The sequence below is a fragment of the Emydura macquarii genome, unplaced genomic scaffold, assembly GCF_026122565.2.
Source record: "Emydura macquarii macquarii isolate MOO-44397 ecotype Brisbane River unplaced genomic scaffold, CSIRO-AGI_Emac_v2 contig_1253, whole genome shotgun sequence".
NCBI lineage: Eukaryota > Metazoa > Chordata > Testudines > Chelidae > Emydura > Emydura macquarii.
In genome coordinates this window covers 71,108,365-71,127,818 of record NW_027131390.1, presented here as the reverse complement: position 1 = coordinate 71,127,818, position 19,454 = coordinate 71,108,365, and the positions used below count along the sequence as shown (strand labels likewise).

Genomic DNA, 19,454 nt, shown 5'->3' with positions numbered 1-19,454 from the left:
TTTCCTCAATGTTTGAATGATTATGACTTATGTCCATATGGTTAAATTATCTTTCTAAATTGTGGTTTACTAATCAGAAACTTATCTCAGAAAAATAAGATCTTAGAATAACTTATTTCAGTAGTCTAAGGGTTAAATGTTGTAACATATTAAAAATGGTCAGTGGGTTTTTTCCCTTACACAGAAACAAATTGTTTTTAGTTTTCTTACAGCAGGTGAACTGAAACACTTAAACTTTTATGCCTCTCAGATTGCATTTCCAGTGTTCTGTAACTCTAGCTTTCTAACATTTTGTTTTTGAGCAGCAGCTATAGATTTTCCTAAAATGTTGAACTTTTGGCATGTACATTTAGGATGTCTTGCTAAAGTTTGCATCCTGTAGGTTTATCGTTACTCAATGACACTTTCTGGGTTTTTTATCTATAATATAATTAATATATAAAAAGCACGGTAGGATTCAATGACTTCAAGCTGAAGCTAGACAAATCCATAAAGAAGTAAGGCACACATTTTTAATAGGGTGATCAACAACTGAAAGAATTTGTCACTAGTGAACATTGGAGCAGTGAACAGCTAGCGGCTAACACTGGAGTTTCTGTGGGTGTTTGGCCTGAGAGAGAGTGGTGATTTTATGTTCTGTTCTGAAGGTGTAGTCTTGTTTTTTATTTATTTATTTTTTTAGTTTTTCCAGGTGTGTGGCTTGATTCAGTACTTGCTGATATTCCTTAATGAGAGGGCAGGGCTGATTTAGTTTGGCTAGGCTTAAAATCCAGTCACTTGGCCCATTAGAGTAGATACAGAAATGTTGCTATTTGCTGCTGAGAGTCTAGGGGAGGATTTCTTTCCACCTTTCCTTTTTGTCTAGGAAGAGAAGACGATGAGTATTGAGGCAGCCCTAGAAGTGAACCAATGAGGAGAGGAGACGGAGAAGATTGTCGGATGCGGAAGCTGCGGGATGCACAGTGTGTTTGATTGGGTATCTGATGGAAGCTACTTATGCATACTTATACTTATGATAGAGCTCATGGCAGAGGGAATTCAAGGATTAGAGATGCACCTGAAGTCAATGATGGAATTCATATGGGGATTTGAAAGTATAATGCAGGAAAAGAGAGAGGAGGTGGTATAAACAACTCAAGATTTGCAGACACCTGCCAAACAAAAGGACCTGAAAGCTGGACTGCCAGAAGAGGAGGGTGATCCACAGAAGAATGTGACCCTGAAGACAAGGCAGAGGAAGAGACCAGCTAGTGCTGGTGAAATTGAGTTGTCACAGGTTTGGTGTACTGTGGAATGAGGAGAAACAGGCAGAAGATGAGGTGGCAAGGAAGAAAAGCAGGGAAGCCAGTCCCTGAAGAAGGGAGGAAATGGTGATGGAGATAGCCATCCCAACAAGCAGCACAATCAGCAGATTTGTCCCTTTTCCCCTCAGAATCTTTTTCAGCCTCACATCGGCATCTCAGATCTTGATCCTGGCAGATAGCACTCTTTTCTGTTCTCTGGATCTGGTTCTAGACAAAGGCTCCTGAGGGGAGAAGGGACAAATCCACTGATCATGCTGCATGTTGGGATGAGTAATGCTGCTAGTTGCCCACTGGATTGGATCAAGGATGACTGTGGTCGGTTGGGTAAGGTGCTTAAATGTGGAGTCCTGGGTGATTTTCAGAATACTTTCAGTCCCTAGAGAAGGAGAGCGAAGGCATGACAAGATAATGAAGATCAACAGATGGCTCAAGGATTGGTGTTGAAGGTTTTGGGATGAGATAACCATTGGGAGGCATTCATAGAAAGAAAACTCTTCTCCACTGATGGACTCCACTTGAGTACCTGGGGCATTAACTTTCTGGGGTCAACACTGGCGCAATTGACAAGCAGGGCTTTAAGCTAGGAGATGAGGGGAGGAAGCTGGGAGAGACTTCTGAAATCTCCATGCCTGGCTTCAACACAGAGGAGGAAAATAAGCTAAATGAAGATCTAGTAAGAGATGATGGAAAACCACAAAGTAAGAGTAAGGACAGCAAGGAGAAAGAAAACACAGACATTGATTGGAGAAATAGTCAGCCTAGTTTTAGTAAAAGGACAACATCTCATCTGGCTAGAAAACTGGATGAAATCCAAGGGAAGCAACTAAAATGCTTATACACGAATACAAGGAGTCTGGACAAGAAAATGGAGGAACTGGAGATACTGGTGCAGGAGATCAAAGCAGATATAGGGATTACAGAAACATTGTGGAATAGCACTCATGACTGGAATATAGCTATTGAATGGTATATGTTGTTTAGGAGAGATTGGAACAGAGGTAAAAGTGGTGAGGTAGCATTGTACATCAACGAAGCAGTAAACTAAAGAAATACAAAGCGATAGTATAGACAAGACAGAACCTGTTTGGGTCAAAATCACTTTGGGGGAGAATTGTATTAGAATTGTGTAAGGGGTCTGCTATAGACCCCCAGTGTCAGATTCAGATGTGGATAGAGAACTCTTCAGTAGTAGAGAGAGATACTTTTGAAAATTGTCATAATGGGAGACTTTAATTTCCCAGATATAGGTTGGAGAATAAATGCTACTAGTACTGCTAGGGCCTAGTTATTACTACATGTGATAGATGAGTTTTCTTCATAAAATTGTCACCAAACCAACAAGAGGTGATACAATTTTAGACTTGGTTTTAATAAGTAGCCAGGACATCATAGAAGAGCTGGTTGTAGGAAATAACCTTGGATTGAGGGTCATGAAATGATTCCGTTTAAATGGAAGGATAATCAAAATCAGGTCATCAGCTAGTATTTTTTATTTCAAAAGTTTCAGAGTTTGGGAAATTTAAGGGAATTAGTTAAAGGAGTCAACTGGATTAAAGAGCTCAAGAGCTTAAATGTGGAGGAGGCTTGGAATTTCTTCAAATATTAAAAAAAAAAAATGAAATTGGCATCCAAAGCAAGGGAAAAAAATCTTGTAGAGAGAGGCTCCAGACCCAGATGGAGATATATCCACCTCAAAAAGAAGTAAGCAGAGAGCCTATAAGGAATGAAAGAAAGGGTTGTTCACCAAAGAAAGTAACATCGTGGAGGTTAGAAAATGTAGCAAATGAGAATTGCTAAAAGTCAAACTGAATTAGCTCTTGCCAAGGAAATTAAAATAAATAATAAGATTTTTTTTAGGTATATGAATAAGACCATAAGGAAGGATGAAGTTGGGCTGCTGTGCAGCACAGATGGAAAGGAACTTAGATATAATCTAGGTATGGCCCCAAAATTAAATTAATATTTTGCCTCTGTTTATTATTCAAAAAAAAAATCTGTGGAAAAGGGACAAGTTCAGTAATATGCATGTATTTATATTTTTGTTTTCTCTATATGAATATTCAGAGTGGCTACAATATAAGCAAACAAATGTATTCCAAAAGAGAGAGGCACATTAATAAAGAACTAGACAATAATTTAGTTTACAAGATAATACACATTATTTTAGAAAAATTGCTTGCTTTCTCACAGAACTAATGTTAGAGAACCAAGGAATCATTCATAGAGTATTAGCTTCTTGAAATATTTTAATTATAGATAGGCTTCTATGTCTGGGTTGGGGTGCCATTGTAAGAAATACCCTTCTTATAATATGTATTTGAAAATAAAAATAGGTATTTTAACTTTGATACTATGTTCATACTTGTGTTCTTTCTACAGAGCAGAGACTAAATAATGACATGACGCTCAGCTGACTGACTGAAAACATGACTAGACACGGTTCCTGTGGACAGTGACCGCTCTTTTCACTGTTAGCTGATTTTTGTGTAAAAAATACTTTATTTTTAAAAAATCCAAAACGCAGAATGTAGCTTAAATCCACAATTAGCCAACGTTTTAAATTGTAAACTGATAGTTGTAGCAGTCTGTCATTCTGTATTAGAGAAATAAAATTTTTTGTTTAAATCATGCCTCTAACATGAACATTATAAAGATGGGAGAAAAATAAAGGAGGCAGCATTAATTGTTTGACTGGTTAATTGCTAATGACTCAGACTGTACATACCGAAGAGTAATTGAAAGTGCATATATTAACATAGTCAAATTCACATGAGAACTAACAATATATAAATGTTTAAAAAAATCTGGTGCAGAATATTTCAAAGATTGCTACCAGTTACTACCAAGGTTTAGCCTGGTCCAAACAGCCTCAGATCCAGGAAAGCATTCCTCTTCAGGAAGGGAATTAAGCACTTGCTTGAGTGCTTTCCTGGGTTAAGGCCAAAAGTATGAAATGCTATTTTATTGTTGTCTAGTGTGCAGGGCACTGGACTGGGAGTCAGATGTGGGTTATTGAAATTTATACATTGCCCATCTTAGAGACTGGTAGCTGTGATCATTAGTATCATGGTCTTTATTTTTTTTTAAAAGTGCATTATTTAACTATGAAATGTACCATCTGAACAACTGCAGTGACTCACTCCTTTTTCAAAGAATTATAATGGTTTATTAAGCAACCCACTGTTTCAGTTTGGGGCCATTGCTGAAAGATTGAGTAAAGATAACTCAAATAAGTATTTGCACATGTGTGTATGGATGATGACTCTCATACACATCTAGTGGTAATATTTGTCAAAGGATGCATGTGAAAAAAAATGTAAAGGGATGGCTCACTGGGTTAGTGCACTGGTTTGTCATCTCTAGAGCAGTTCAGATTTTGGGACACAAAAAGGAAAATGCTGCTTTATATTTCCTTTATGTCCATGTAAAATAACACGATCTCTAGACTGGATTAAATGGGAGAGTTCCAGGGTTAGATAAGGGTGCATTAGCTGATCTTTGTATGAAGAAGTTTTTGGCAGCACCTAGATGCTCTAAATCAGGCTCAAGCACTGTTATGAGCTTCTTGTTTTCCAGATCACTTAGTTCACTTGAACATTTTTGTTTAAAAATAAGTGATTAGAGAGACTTGGAGTAGCATTACTGATCAGAAACAGATTACAAGTGAACTGCATCTTTAATGCATCCTGTTGGGTTCAGAATAGCTGCAGCCCTATACACCTCAAGGCAAAGATAGAACTATGGTGGTTTTGTGCCCCCAAATTTTAATTGGAAGCCTGCTTGCTCACCTTTTACTATTTGCCTGTAAGCAGCAGTACTTAATTTCCCAGTAGGTGGTGCTCAAAAATGCCACTCATCTTCTTCAAAATGCAGCAGTAGAAACCTGTTAAGTCATCCAGTAATTGATAGTTTAAAAATAATTCAGATAGATGTAATTAGAGTTAATATTTCAATGCAGGGTATTTTAATACTTACTTTTCAATATATTCCTATGCGGCAGGTATTTTCACAGTGAATCTGAGTCCACTTCTATAATATGTGAGTGTAAAATGATATGATGAATGCACACCGTGTGAATTTGTCTCTACAGCATGATCGATATAAGCACATCGGAACAGCTGAGTATAAAAAAAAAATCAATAAAAAGCAATATTATGTTAATGGTATAAAAAGTCAATAGGAGAGCATAAAGTTAGGGTTGGTTCAGAGATGCAAGTTCTTCCATTTGATTCCCCTCTTTTATATTTAATTTTTAGTGGCAGTTGTATCTAAATATATTAAACTTAAAAAATGTTAAAGGGCCCTGTGGGAAAAACAATATGTAATCATGAAAAAAAGAAATTCCATCATATGGCATCATATTAACACCTCATAGTTTTATCAGGAGGGTTGGAATCTTTGGAAAACATCTATCGCAGCCCTCTTGAGCTAATGCAGTAACAGTCTCCCTCCCGCCCCTTCTCCTTTCCACACCTCCTGACTTGAATTTCCCCCTCTACTCCCAAAGAAGTTCTTCTCCCCCCCCCAACATTCAATCCCAGTCTAACCAACTCCTTGTCCTAATCTACTCTTCTTCGAGTGCTTGCTTATGTCGATTCCATTGTGCGCCCCATACACGGTTACTAGAATTTTTTCCCTTTAGAAGTACCCATAGGGCCAACTTCAGTGCCCCCTGGAGTCCTGCACACATGCAGCGGTATATTAGGTGCTGCCAGCCCTACACCCCCTCAGTTCCTTCTTTCCACCACTGACGGTTACTGGAACTATGTCTTCTGCAAGTGCCTCTTAGCAATTTAGTGTTAAGTGTTCCCTTAAGTAGTTATTGAGTAGTTAGTTGATAGTGTAAATAGTTTAGCAGATAAGGTAGTCACCTGAGGGACCTCCATCCAGCTGCAAGGCATGCTGATCCCCTGGTTTCAAGCCTTGTAAGTCCTGCAGTGAGTCCTTCCTGCTTAGCTACCCCCACGACAGTTGTCTGAAGTGGTTGGTGGAGTTGCACAGAAAGGACAAGTGCCGAATCAGTAAGGCATTCAGACTATGGACTCAGAAAGAGTGGGAAATTTGTCTGAAAGCCATATTGATGGAGGCTGCTCTGAGACTGGCTTCAGAGCCGTCCCGCTCCCTCTCGGTGCCGAGCACTGTGTCAGTGCAGAGCACCCCTCCGGCACTGGAACCACCGCAGCACTGAGCTTCCTCTTCGCCATTGAAGAAGAAGTAAACAACACGGTGGTTGAAGAGGGACTGCTCCCCTGCACAGAAGAAGACTAAGGACATGGGGTCGAGCATCGGAGCAGCACAGATCCAGCGGGCTGAGCAGTCTCTTCAGGAGCAGGCCTCGGCTAGGGCCCTGAGCCCTACCAGAGAGCCCCCTCTGACTCCCAGGAGTGGAAGAGGGCCTCTGCAGCTCGTGGTGCCGTCGACACCGGAGGTGTTTCAAGTGGCAAGTGACCTGATGGTGCTGCCCTTGCCTCCAACGCCAATGCCCGGACGGAGCAGGCAAAGGGGAGGGTGCCGGCATTGAAGGGGAAACCTCCGATGGGACCTCCCCAGAGGCTGCACCGCTCTCCAGAGCCCTGACATGCCTCTCCACGAGCCAGGTCACCGCGGAGAAGATTGCCACCCTTGAAGCATGATTCCCGAGGGCATGCTCCCTGTCACCAAGTTCACTGGAGGCAGAGTGCCGGTACTGGAGGAGTTCAGGGGCATCAGCACAACACCGCTCTCGGTTGCTGGCACCAAAGACTTCAGCTCCAGCAGGGCGGCACTGATTTCGCTTCAGATCAAGCAAGCGCTCACCATTGGGGAGCCGGCGCTGATCCCTATCCCTGGCACTAATGAGTTCGCCCATGCGGATACGGCGCAGAACCCAGTTGCTGGCAACAGGGCATTTGCCTATTATCGATCCTCGGCACCAAGATAATCCCCTGTGGCACGGCACTGTTCCTTCTCCTCCTCCCACCGGAATTCCCCGCCAACCAGGCGCGGGTCTAGGTAGCGGTGCCACCAGTCACCGGCATCACGCTCCTCATCTCCAAGGCAGCGATCGTTGGAACACCAGCAAGATTGGGAGGCCAGATACCACTCCCGTTCTCCACAGCACTGCCTGATGGGAAAGGAGTCGAGCACAGGTCACCGTTGGTTACCAGGGAGTTTGTCCTGCTACTTCGGGGAAGATAGAATTCCAGCAGCCCACCCTGGTCAGCCCCATCGACCTGGGGGTCAGGAGCACGGTCCCTGTCTGCCTGCTACAGGTTGGCCTCAGGGCCAGTGGCCGGCTCAATGGCCATACTGGAATCCTTGGGGATTCCCTATGGTTACAGGGCTCTATTCCCTTATTTCTTCAGGGAAATAATCTACAGCTCCTGCACCCCTGGCAGAGATCCGCAGCTCCACTTCAGAGGTGGAATCGGACCTGCTGAAAGGGACATCTGTAGCGGTCCCCCAGGGGAAGCGTCGCCACCTCCAGCATCAGGACAGTCATCTTCCTCCTGCCCAGACAAGGCAGTTACAGTGGGACCTTCAGCTCCCTTAAACAACTTTCGAGCCCACTAGGAGCTCCTTAAGAGGGTGGCCTCGAACCTGGGGTTGGAAGCGGACGAGCTGCAGGAACCATCAGACAACCTCTTCAATGTGCTGGCAGTGGCAGCACCGGCCCAGGTCGCCCTGCCGGCCCATGAAGAGGTCTTTAAATTGGTTAAGATCCTGTGGCAAACGCCATCCTCTCTGCCTCCAACCTCTAAGAGAGTGGAGAAGAAGTATTACGTCTCTGCAAAGGGGTCTGAATACTTATTTACATACCCTGCACCAAGCTCCCTGGTAGTGGCAGCTGCCAATGAATGGGACAGATAGGGGCAGCCCGGCACAACTCCCAAAAATAAAGACAATAAAAAGCTGGATCTGTTTGGGAGGAAGATTTATTCTACTGCCAGCCTGCAATTCCGTATTGCTACCAGCAAGTGCTGATAGGGAGGTATAACTATAACCTCTGGGACTCCCTCAAACATTTCAGAGAGGATCTGTCCCAGGAGCAGGCACCAGACTTCTCCACCATCTTGGAGGAAGGCAAGAAGGTGGCCAGGGCCACCTTACAGGCAGACTCAGATGCGGTTGACTCAGCTGCAAGGTCCATGGTCTCTGTGATCTCCATGCGCTGGTGCTTGTGGCTGCAGTCATCTGGTCTGTCCTAGGAGGTGCAACAGTTCATCCAGCACCTACCGTTCGATGGAAGTGCACTTGCCTCGGATCAGACTGACACCGAGCTTCATGGACTAAAAGAGTTAAGGGCTACGTTGCGCTCATTGGGCCTTTACACGCCCCAGGCTGTGAGAAGGCAGTTCCACCCACAGCAGTAGCCTAGGTTCCAGGCTCAGCGCTTTGGGACCAACAGAAGGGGGGATAGAGACAGAAGCTTTAGGCGGCGCTGCCTTCCTCAGCTAACCAGCCAGCGCCCTCCTGACGCTTGGGCGGACAGCGCCAATCGTTTTGATGGTGTGCCCGAGGACAGCCTTCCAGTCTTGCATCAGGATCCTATGTCCCTGTTATTCCTAAACTGACTTGCCCCATTCCTCCTGGCATGGGCCCATATAACATTGGATTGTTGGGTCTTGGGTACCATTGCAACGGGTTATACCCTGCAAGTCTCTCCCCCCCACCCCTCCACACACTTCCCCGGCCTTCTTCAGGGACCTCTCTCATGAGCAACTCCTCATGCAGGAGGTGAAGAACCTCATTACACTGGGAGCTGTGGAGGAAGTTCCACCGGACATGAGAGGAAAGGGCTTCTATTCCCATTATTTCCTCATTCCCAAGGCAAAAGGGGGACTCAGGCCCATTTTGGACCTGCGGGGCCTAGACAGGTACATCAAAAGGCTGAAGTTCTGCATGTTTCCCTAGACTCCATCATTCCCTCATTGGATCCAGGAGACTGATATGCTGCCCTCAATCTGAAGGATGCATATTTTCATATCTTCATATTCCCGGGACACAGGCAGTTCCTCCGGTTCATGGTGGAAGGGTCCCACTACCAGTTTACGGCCCTCCCCTTCGGCCTGTTGTCAGCCCCAAAATGCATGGTGGTGGTGGCCGCGTATCTCAGGTGCTGAGGGGTGCAGATTTACCCGTATCTCAATGACTGGTTAATCGGGCACGTCACGGACCCAGGTTCCAACCAGTCTGGACTTAGTTTGGGCCACCTGCCACTGTCTGTGCCTGTTGGTGAACGAACAAAAATCCACTTTGACGCCAGTGCAGAGAATAGAATTTATTGGGGCTGTTGTCGATTCGACGCGGGCCAGGGCATTTCTGCCACAGGCACTGCTTGATGCCATGTCCAACCTAATCAGGGACCTAAGGGCCTCTCCACTTATGACAGCACAGATTTGTCTGCAGTTGCTGGGCTATATGGCAGCGTGCACCTATGTGCTGCATCACCATGCCTGAAACTCAGGCTGCTCCAGCTATGCATATGACCTGAGCAGGCACCCCTTGGACAGAGTGGTTATGGTGCCCACGCAAGTCCTAGCCTCCCTGGGTTGGTGGTTGGAACCCCGGGCGGTGATGGAGGGGATGCCCTTTGCAGAGTTGCGGCCCTCGATGGCTCTGGTTTCAGATGCCTCAGACTTGGGTGGAGGGCGCATGTCAGCTTGGGCCACAGAATCCAAGGGACCTGGTCGAGGGAGGACCAAGGGCTGCCATAAACATCAGGGAGCTCAGGGCAATCCATCTGGCATGCGGAGTGTTCCTTCCCTTTTTGAGGGGACAACACCGCCGCAATGTATTATATCAACAGACAGGGTGGGGCCCGCTCCCCAGACCTGTGTTAGGAGACGGTGAGTCTGTGGAACCTAGGGATAAGCCACGATACTCACCTGGTGGCTTTACACCTCCCTGGTATCAAGAACGCCACAGCGGACCGACTCAGCAAGACCTTCTTACCTTGCCAAAAGTGGTCTCTCCACCCATCAATAGCCGACATGATTTTCTGGAGGTTGGCGTTTCCCCAAGTGGATCTCTTCACCTCCAAGGTCAACAAGAAGTGCAGCCAATTCTGCTGCCTTCGTGGGCTCGATGAGGGGGCCCTGTTGGACGCCTTCTTACTTTCATGGTCGGGGAGACTTCTGTATGCCTTCCCTCCCATTCCGTGGATCACAGGGTCCTGTTAAAGATCAAAAGAGACAGGGCGAATTTTATACTTATAGCACCCACATGGCTGAGGCAACACTGGTTCACAACGCTCCTGGAACTGTCCATTGCTCCCCACTGGAGCTACCACGCTGGCACAACCTACTCCTCTAGGATTGGGAGCGACTTCTGCATCCAGACTTGGAGTCCCTGCACCTGATGGCGTAGAGGCTGAGTGGCTTAGCTAGAAGAACGGGCTTGCTTGTCTCAGGTGCAGGCTATACTAATGGGTAGTAGGAAATCTTCCACCAGGGCATCATATTTAGCCAAGTGGAAGTGGTTCACATGCTGGGCTGCGGCCCAGGTGGTCACACCCCACCAAGCATCAATCCAGATGGTGCTAGATTACCTGCTGCACCTTAAACTCCATGGCCTAGCCACTACCTTGTTGAAAGTGCATCTGGCTGCTATTTCAGCCTTCCATCCTCCGATTCAAGGGAGGTCAGTCTTCTTTTACATCATGGCGGTTAGGTTCCTGAAGGGTATAGGGAGACTCTACACTCAGGTAGGGATCCGTTACTCCCCTGGGACCTAAAACTAGTCCTCTCCAGGCTCATGGGGGCACCGTTCTAGTCTTTGGCTACCTGCTCCCTTTTGCTGCTGTTGTGGAAGGTAGCCTTCCTAGTTACCATCACCTCGGCTAGGAGGGTATCTGAGATCAGAGCACTTCCCTCGGACCGCCTTACAAGTTTTTTTTTATAAGCACAAGGTCCAGCTGAGGCTCCACCCTGACTTCTTGCCCAAGGTGGTGTCACAATTCCATGCCAGCCAGGATATCTTCCTGCCGCTATTTTTCCCAAAGCTGCATGCTTCAGAGGGAGGAGCAAAGGTGGCACATGTTGGATGTACATAGAGGCTTTTTACATAGAAAGAACAAAACTGTTTCATAAGTCCACGCAGCTGTTTGTAGCCTTGGCCAACAGGATGAAGGGCTTACCTGTCTCGTCGCAGCAGATCTCCTCTTGGATTATCTCCTTCATAAGGTTCTGCTATGAGCAGGCAAAGATTCCCCTTCCGGGAAATGTCACAGCTCACTCTACTAGAGCGCAGGCCTCTTCTGCGGCATTCCTAGCGTGAGTGCCTATTCAGGACATATGCAAAGCCGCTACTTGGTTGTTGGTACACACCTTTACGTCCCACTCCGCCATTGTTCAGCAGGCAAGGGATGATGCCAGCTTCGGCAGAGCGGTGCTATGGTCAATCCATCTATGAACTCTGAACCTGCCTCCAAGGTACTGGTTGTGAATCACTTACAATGAAATCGACATGAGCAAGCACTCGAAGAAAAAAAGACGGTTACTCACCTTGTAACTGTTGTTCTTTGAAATGTGTTGCTCATGTCCATTCCATGAGCCACCCCCGGTCCCCGCTGTTAGAGTTGATGGCAAGAAGGAACTGAAGGGGCATAGGGCTGGTGGGCCTAATATACCGTGGCATGTGTGCGGGACTCCAGGGGGCACCGAATCCAGTCCTACGGGTACTGCTAAAGGGAAAAAAATTCTGGTAACTCTGCATGGGGTGTGCACACACCTACAATGGAATGGACATGAGCAACACATCTCAGAGAACAACAGTTCTCCATTACTTTGTCAACTTTTAGCTGTCAAAGTTGGCAGATTCTTCAGACCAAATAGCTTTAGATTTTTTTACTTTTTAGCTTTCTATTATATTAAAACAAAAATTAAGTACAAGAAGTTTGATATACATCATAAAATAGATAGGATATGCAATGAAGCAGAGTTAACATTGAGACACTTTACATTTTTTAATTTCCTGTGTTTTGCATGTTGTAGTTCTCAAGCATAACACGGCATTAATGCTCGCTACTAAAATGTAGTATATTTATATGTAAGGGACCTGACTTTCTGAAGTGCAGAGCAGCCAAAACTCCCTTTGACAAAGTGCAGGTGGGGGATAGCGGGTGTTCAGCTTCTTTCGAATATCAGGCAATACAGGTACTATAAATTATACTAACATATGTTAAGTAGAAAGTGTAATTTTATCTTTTATTGAGCCATTGTTGCTTGACAAGCAGAACAGTCTTCTGTTTATCAAACGGGAAGGATTTAAATAAATACCGATGGAAACAACATATTCCATAATTCTGCTTTCTGCTACATGCAATTTGGAATGCAAAGAATTCTCTGTATAGCATTCACTGGCTGAATCTTATGTACATTTCACTGCTTTCATTTTAAAGCCCTTATTATGCAAACAAAAGCCTGAGGGTGGAGTAGGGAATGGGAAGCTGTTATGTAAAAAAAGACATTTCTAAATATTAAAATGCTAGTTGAACATAATGTACATGGGAAGAAATTTTGCTATTATGGCCTCTCTGGGGAGGATGAGAAAGTCCATGAAAACTGAAGATAAAATTTTGTACTGTTTTTCACTTAAAAAGCAGTGAATTCTGATGAATGCTGAATACTTAGTTGATAGCATTGTTTTTTAATAGCCCCAGAAATAAAAGAAAAATTAACAAGCTACTTTGTTCAAATATGTTGAAATATATTTCCAAAATGTATAATTTAAAATATAAAATCAAAGGAAAGTTTCTTCCCATGTACATAGGACTGAATAATATTTTGTACCTTGGCCTACTTGACCACTCAAATTTGAGAAGGATTTAAGTGAAATCCACCACACTCTGCAAATAAGGCTAATATAATCTAGTCTAATTTAGATCTAATTCTGCAAGGCTTCCATAATGAGCATATTTGGAATGTTACCAACAAATTCATTTTCATATCTGTGTAATAAACTTTTCATTTCATTAAGTTCATTCATGCAATATTGTTTACTATACATTTTTTGTAGATTTAGGTAACCACATCAGAGTTTCTGCCTTATTAATACAATGCATACATTAAAATGTAATTATGTATATGAGGAACAAAGGCATTGTAAGTTACACGGGAGCTGGATGTCTTGGATGTGCTTTAAGCATCAGCTAATAGTCCTTTTAGCAATCACAGTGATCTCACTCCAAGGAGTGTGTTTGCCTGTAAAATTACTCTTATTGGGTTTATTTTTTTTAGTATGGATTTATGGGAAAACATGTTTATTTTTCAGTAGTATTGTCAGAAAACAATGAACACTGGCCTAATAAAAAGTCTAAAAGTCAAATCTCCAATAATCTTAGAAAAGTAATTTTATGAAGTAATAAGTTTTTAATCTATTTTAATGTTTCGTTTACTCACGTCCATGAAACTGCACATTTAGATGATTACTAAAATATTAACATGATAGGTTTTGTTTTAAAAAAAATTGTTGTACTGGATGCTTTTCCATTTAAGTCATAAATATCCATACTTTCAAGATACAATGTAACAACTTCTGTCCAGCAGGTGCAAGGGTAGGTGTGCCCTTTAAAATACACCAAAAATATACTTTCTGAGAAAAGTGAAGTTGTGCTGAAATAACATCTGAGGCCTGTTTCTGCTCCCATTGAAGTAAATTGCAAAACTTCCCTTAATGTCAGTGGTGCAGAATTGAGCCCTTATTAAATAAACTCAAATAAGAAAAATCGCATAAATGTTCATGAGGTGGACAGCTGGATACATGCATAATGTGGTGCATATTTGACCAATTCACATTTAATTCAATGTATTTATTTAAATTGTTACAGAAAACAATATATGGCATATTAGTTATTTTCTAAACTTGTTAACTTCATCCATAAAACCTTTTTTTAAAATCTTATCAAAGATTCTGTTCAAACTTTCAAAAAATGTTCATAGTTGGGTACAATAAATTTTCATGTGGAAGGTAAACTTTTTGGAAAGTGAGGAAGGGTTGAAAAAAGTTATAATGGAATTTGAACTTCAGCTTCCACTATAGTGAAACTACATTACTGTAAGGTGCTCCATCATCACTCCAGCAGAGGTCACTGGTACTCAAGCTGTGCACTCATACTAGTCACTTCACAAGTGACATTATATTTGAAAATCCAGAACAGTTTCCACAGTATTTTAAATGCGTAATAAAGATTCACTTGTAGCTATTCCATATATATATATATATATATAATATATATTTACCTCCTTTGCAGTTCATATCCAAGTAGCTTATTTTATTTCACTTTAAATAGAGCTCATCTTTCTTTGCTTGTGAAAGTCTGTCAGCTATGTAAATGAATGAACTTAGTTGACTCGTTTGTGGGGAATATCTCTGCTACAATAGTAGCAAATTAACTGTTTGATTTGCAAGAATATCCACAGATGATAACAATTAAGTAGGGTTTTGCCAGTTTCTGTGCTTTTTGGAATGTCCAGAATGGCTTCTTGTAACTCACAACAGAATAATTTGAGTAAATTACTTTAAAAAAATTATTCTACTCCCATCTGGAATGAGACCTTGTTACATAAGACATGCATAAAAAAGTACTCTTAAATTTCTTGGCAGCAGTCTCAATAGACTAAATAGCAATATAGAGGGACTGGGATGAACCAGTGAGCAAGAACTAGATGAGGGAGACAAGAGCTTAATGAGACAGAAGAGGACCAAGGTGACCAAGAGAGGGAGAGAAACAGGAGGAGGGAAGGAAATATGGAAACTAAAAAGAGGTACAGAAGAGGTAGAAGAAAAAATGGAGACAATGTCCTCTCACAGCCTTTAGTGGGGAGGAACTTTGACTGGACAGCAGGGAATGAGAGAAGTCCAAATGCATGTGCAGCAGAAAGGGGAGCCCTTCTCTCCTCCCCTGCAGTTCTCTACTTAACCATTGGCTGGGTAAAGGGAGATGGGGGTATCTGGCTGCTGTGTGCATCCCTTCACTCTCCATCCCCAATGCCTAGTTGAGCTAAAGCAGAACTTTGCATAAGCCTCTTTTGGGTATGTTCATACTGCAGCAGTGAGTCTCGGACCCTGGTTCAGCTGACTTGGGCTTGTGCTGCTGGGCTATAAAATTGTGGTGTAGATGTGTGGGCTTGGGCTGGAGCCTAGGCTTTGAGACCACCCCTCGTGGGGTCTCAGAGCCCACACTCCAGCCCAAACCCAAACACCTACACTGCAATTTTATAGCCCGGCAGCCCAAGGCCTGCAAGCTTGAGTCAGTTGACCCAGGCCAGTTGTGGCCGTGTTGTGGGGGTTTTTTATTTCATTGTAGATGTACCGTGGCACCAAGTCTCAGAGCCCAGGTCAATTGTCTCAGACTTGCGGGATGCAGACTGGGGGTTAAAATAGTGGTGTAGATGTTCAGACCCAGTCTCTGAGACCCATGAGGCTCCTACTGAAGCCCAAATATCTAAATGTCTTATGTGAGGGTAAGAGGAGGGTCTACCCTGAGTTATTGTGTGGTTCATGGTAAAGGCCCTGCCTGCTATCTGAGACCTGAGGCAGGCAATGTACTGCCCCTCCCCAAGGTATAATTAATAAAGTTGTGGCATTCCATTTAAGCCTATCCCATGTGTCTGTCAGTTGTTTGTCTGCTTGTCTGGGGCAATCTAATCAGTATCTTTTATCAGTCAGAGACATGAGATGCTTCCTCAGAAAGAGTCAGTTCGGGTCATGGGAAATGCAGGAGTGGTAGGGAAGGAACAAATCACCTGTCCTAGGGTAGAAAAAATTAAAGGAAATGAGAGAGAAGGGGTAGTGTTCTTTTGGAATCAAATTCTGTTGGGCTGAATTTATTTATTGAAAAATCATTTGGGATGGATCCTGACATTGGCAAACCACCCAGATTTATGACTCAGAGCCTTCAGTAAATTCAGGCTCTATTCTTTGACATCTTTTCCATTCTCTCTTTTCCTGTTTCATTTTTGAGCTAACTTACAAATCATGAAATCTTGTACAGTGTGCTTTTCATATGTGCATCATTAAAAATTATGGCATCACCTTTTGTGGATGCTATAGTATATCTGAACTAGGGAACTGTTTATGTTGTCAGGCATAGTAAAACTTCTTTCCTCAGATCCTTACTTTGTGAAGATTTTTGTTCCTTCTACAGTGAACACTAGTCCCATCCCCCAGCCTTGGTTATATTTAGTACATTGGGACAACTTACAGTACAGATAGATCAAATGTCATGTTCATAACCTCAAATTTTGGCAGGGACAAATGCATCAGCAGTAGCTCAAGTTACAAACTAGATTCAAGTCTTCTGTAAATCAGCTTGATATCTTAATACATTTTAAAAAATAAAATAATTCCAAATGTCTTGAGTTCTGATCACTAGTGCAATGGAAGACAGAAAGAAAGGAAATCAGGGATCAATTTACTTAATTGTAGAGAATTATATGGATATAAAAGTCAGTCAAACCTAGTATTTAACTGCTCCTTCCTACACTGCAGTTATAAATGTTTTAAAGGGAAGCTGCATCATACCCCAAAGCAGCTGTGTGTGGAAGGGAGACCACCGTTCTGGCCTTGGTGCAGTATAAATGTCATTAATCAGAGCTGGAAAATTACATTTCAATATGTATAAACCATTTATTTTGTAGATGGTAACATTTGACTTGAACTATGTATTGAAAACCCAGCATTTTATGGATTTTATATTAAAACAGCTAAACTGGAAAACATGTTGTTTAATTTATAAACTGGTGTGAACCAGAGAATTTTTGCATACTCCTGTCTTAACAAATGCAGAAGTTGTAGTAGTATATTTAAACCAAAAGAGCGGAAGATGTGAAACCAATTACATTTAATAATACAGAAGATCATTTTAAATATACCATACAACCTTTTCAACTCAATAGGATTACCAGTGCCCCAGTATTTGTTGGATCTAATAATGTAACATTTGATGATTGTCATAAACAATAAAAACAAACATACAAGTCGGCGAGAAGATGCCTAAAGTATCAATGTAAATATCATTGCTGGTAATTAATTAATTAATTAAATAAACAAAACAATACTGTGAACATTCAACAAAATAGAAGAATTTAGAAATATTTCAGGATGACTACTAAAGTGGTTACAAGTATAAATACACTGCCATTGTTAAATAGCATAGTTCTTTCTTCTATGGAAATTCAAATGGATTCTGAAAAACCTGATAAATCTGAATATTAAATCAGAGCTCTAAATAACAAAATCATAGATAATTTGGAACCTATTAAATTAAATCAAATGGAAGATTAATGGAATAGATTGGATAAAATGAGGGTAGCGTATGAGAAATACTGCCATTTGTGACTATAAAGCTTGCCAGAACTAGAAGGAAAACTGAATATTGGTTCATCTTTCCTTGAAACTGTGGTGACCTGAACCCATCTTCCAAAATAGAATCTCAAAAATATCTGGCTACAATGAATATGTAAGAGTCATACATTTATCTAGTCTTTGAAGACTGGTATATGTGTCATTCTCACAGCTCAAAGAATCTGTTACCTTAGGGAGAAAAAAGTAAAATAATACTTACAACTTATAATGATATGTAATTGTGGTGGGGATGGAAGGTGATCTGTGTGATAGTGAATGAGAAATTAAATGGTACATGAGGCAATTGTTCTACTAAGATGTGGACCAGCCTGTGAAAGAATTTGGGAACCCTTGTTTGTGCATTCTTGCTAATATCTGAAACAGTATCCATACTGCTTCCTTTTAATGCCCTTGAAATGCTCAACAGAGGATATAAGAAATGCTTGGAATACAGACATAGTACAGCATATTCATAGCAGAAATGGCTATGTGAAAACATGAATAAATCTACATGAGCATGATCTCAGAGTCAAACTTAACCAGCAGAAAATTCTCATCAGGATTTACTGGACACAGTCAAGAATGAAAAAAGACAGATTAAAAGGAACTTTTGGAACTGTGAATGATCTAATGGTATTTTTTTACAGATGTTTTGCTTGTACTTTCAGGTAAATCTGCTTTGGGATAGGATAATAAATAAATGTTGAAGTTAAGACTTTTCTATCAACTATTAGGGCAAGATGTGTTTGGCTTCTCTTAAATCTTTCAATTTTTCTACTCCAGATCCTTCTTGAAGCTCCTACAAACTACCCAAAGATAAAGCAGAATCATGGAATTCAAGCTCCTTGTTTGACTCACTGTTTCCATCCCGCTTCAAGAAATGTGCTGCTTTCTGAAAGAATAATGCCTCCCTTTCAGACCCTAGCACTAAGGAACATTGATCCTGCCTTAGACAAGCATTTTGAAGCGACTTTAAGGATATAAGAATGTCTCATGCTTTGAGCTCTCCTGAGGTTCAGCAAATTCCTAGATGATCTAGGAACCCATAAGCATTCCTCTAGAAAGGTAAAAAGTGGGTAGATTATTTCATTTAAGTAACTCTGTGTATGAGGCTGCAACTATTGCAAATAATGTGTTTCCTAGAAGAGACCACTGGCTCAGGTTGAGGTTAAGTGTCTTTCCAGTCAAGTTGTTTCATTGCTCTTTCCTTCTCTTGAAGCAAGTTCTTTGTAAGTCCTTAAAGCAATCCCTAGAGATTTTAGATCTTAGAATAAATCTTCTCTAATTTCTGCCAAACAGGGTAAGCCTTAGTGATGACAGTCATTTTTTACAAGGGCAGGCACAGCTTCAAACATTCTTTCAGAACCTGAGATCTAGAGGGTACAAGTATTAGAAGGGACAAGGTAAGTCCTAGTTCTATCTCCAAAGATCTGATTTTGAGGCCCATTAATCCCTTTTTGGGGGCCTAAGAAGAGCTTTAGGCCACCTAAGGAAATGGCTCATGGGATAGATTCCCTTTATTAAGAAGATTTTGGGGAAATTCGGTGTTGGACATCAAAACAATTAGTTTATAGAGAATGTGAAGGTATCCAGTTCCAAAGTGTTAGTCTGTATACAGCAAAAACAACGAAAAAACTTCAAAAACAGAGTTCAGCGAGAAACTTCAGAGTTGGAACTTATATGCAAATTTGACACTATTAGACTGGGTCTGAATAGGGACTTGGAATGGTTATCTCATTACCAGAAGTAATTGTCATTGTTCACACATTCTCCCTTCTAATCAACGGTTGTGAATAGGCCTCATCTACCCTAACTGAATTGACT

At 42.2% G+C, this 19,454-nt stretch overlaps 1 protein-coding gene across 6 annotated transcripts in view; it reads left to right on the top strand.

The window, feature by feature from the left end:
• The window catches only part of RBM45 (RNA binding motif protein 45), a 37,395-nt gene extending 18,694 nt beyond the window's left edge, over positions 1-18,701 (top strand). For 3 of the 6 annotated variants that reach the window (XM_067549176.1, XM_067549177.1, XM_067549174.1), the window contains exon 10: positions 3,684-3,987. The gene's annotated coding sequence lies outside the window, so the exon portion shown is untranslated. Of the gene's footprint in view, positions 1-865; positions 977-3,683; positions 3,988-18,413 lie in introns of those variants that run through there. The other 3 variants (XR_010919848.1, XR_010919847.1, XM_067549175.1) reach the window with 3 other exon arrangements.
• The last annotated feature ends 753 nt before the right edge of the window (positions 18,702-19,454 follow it).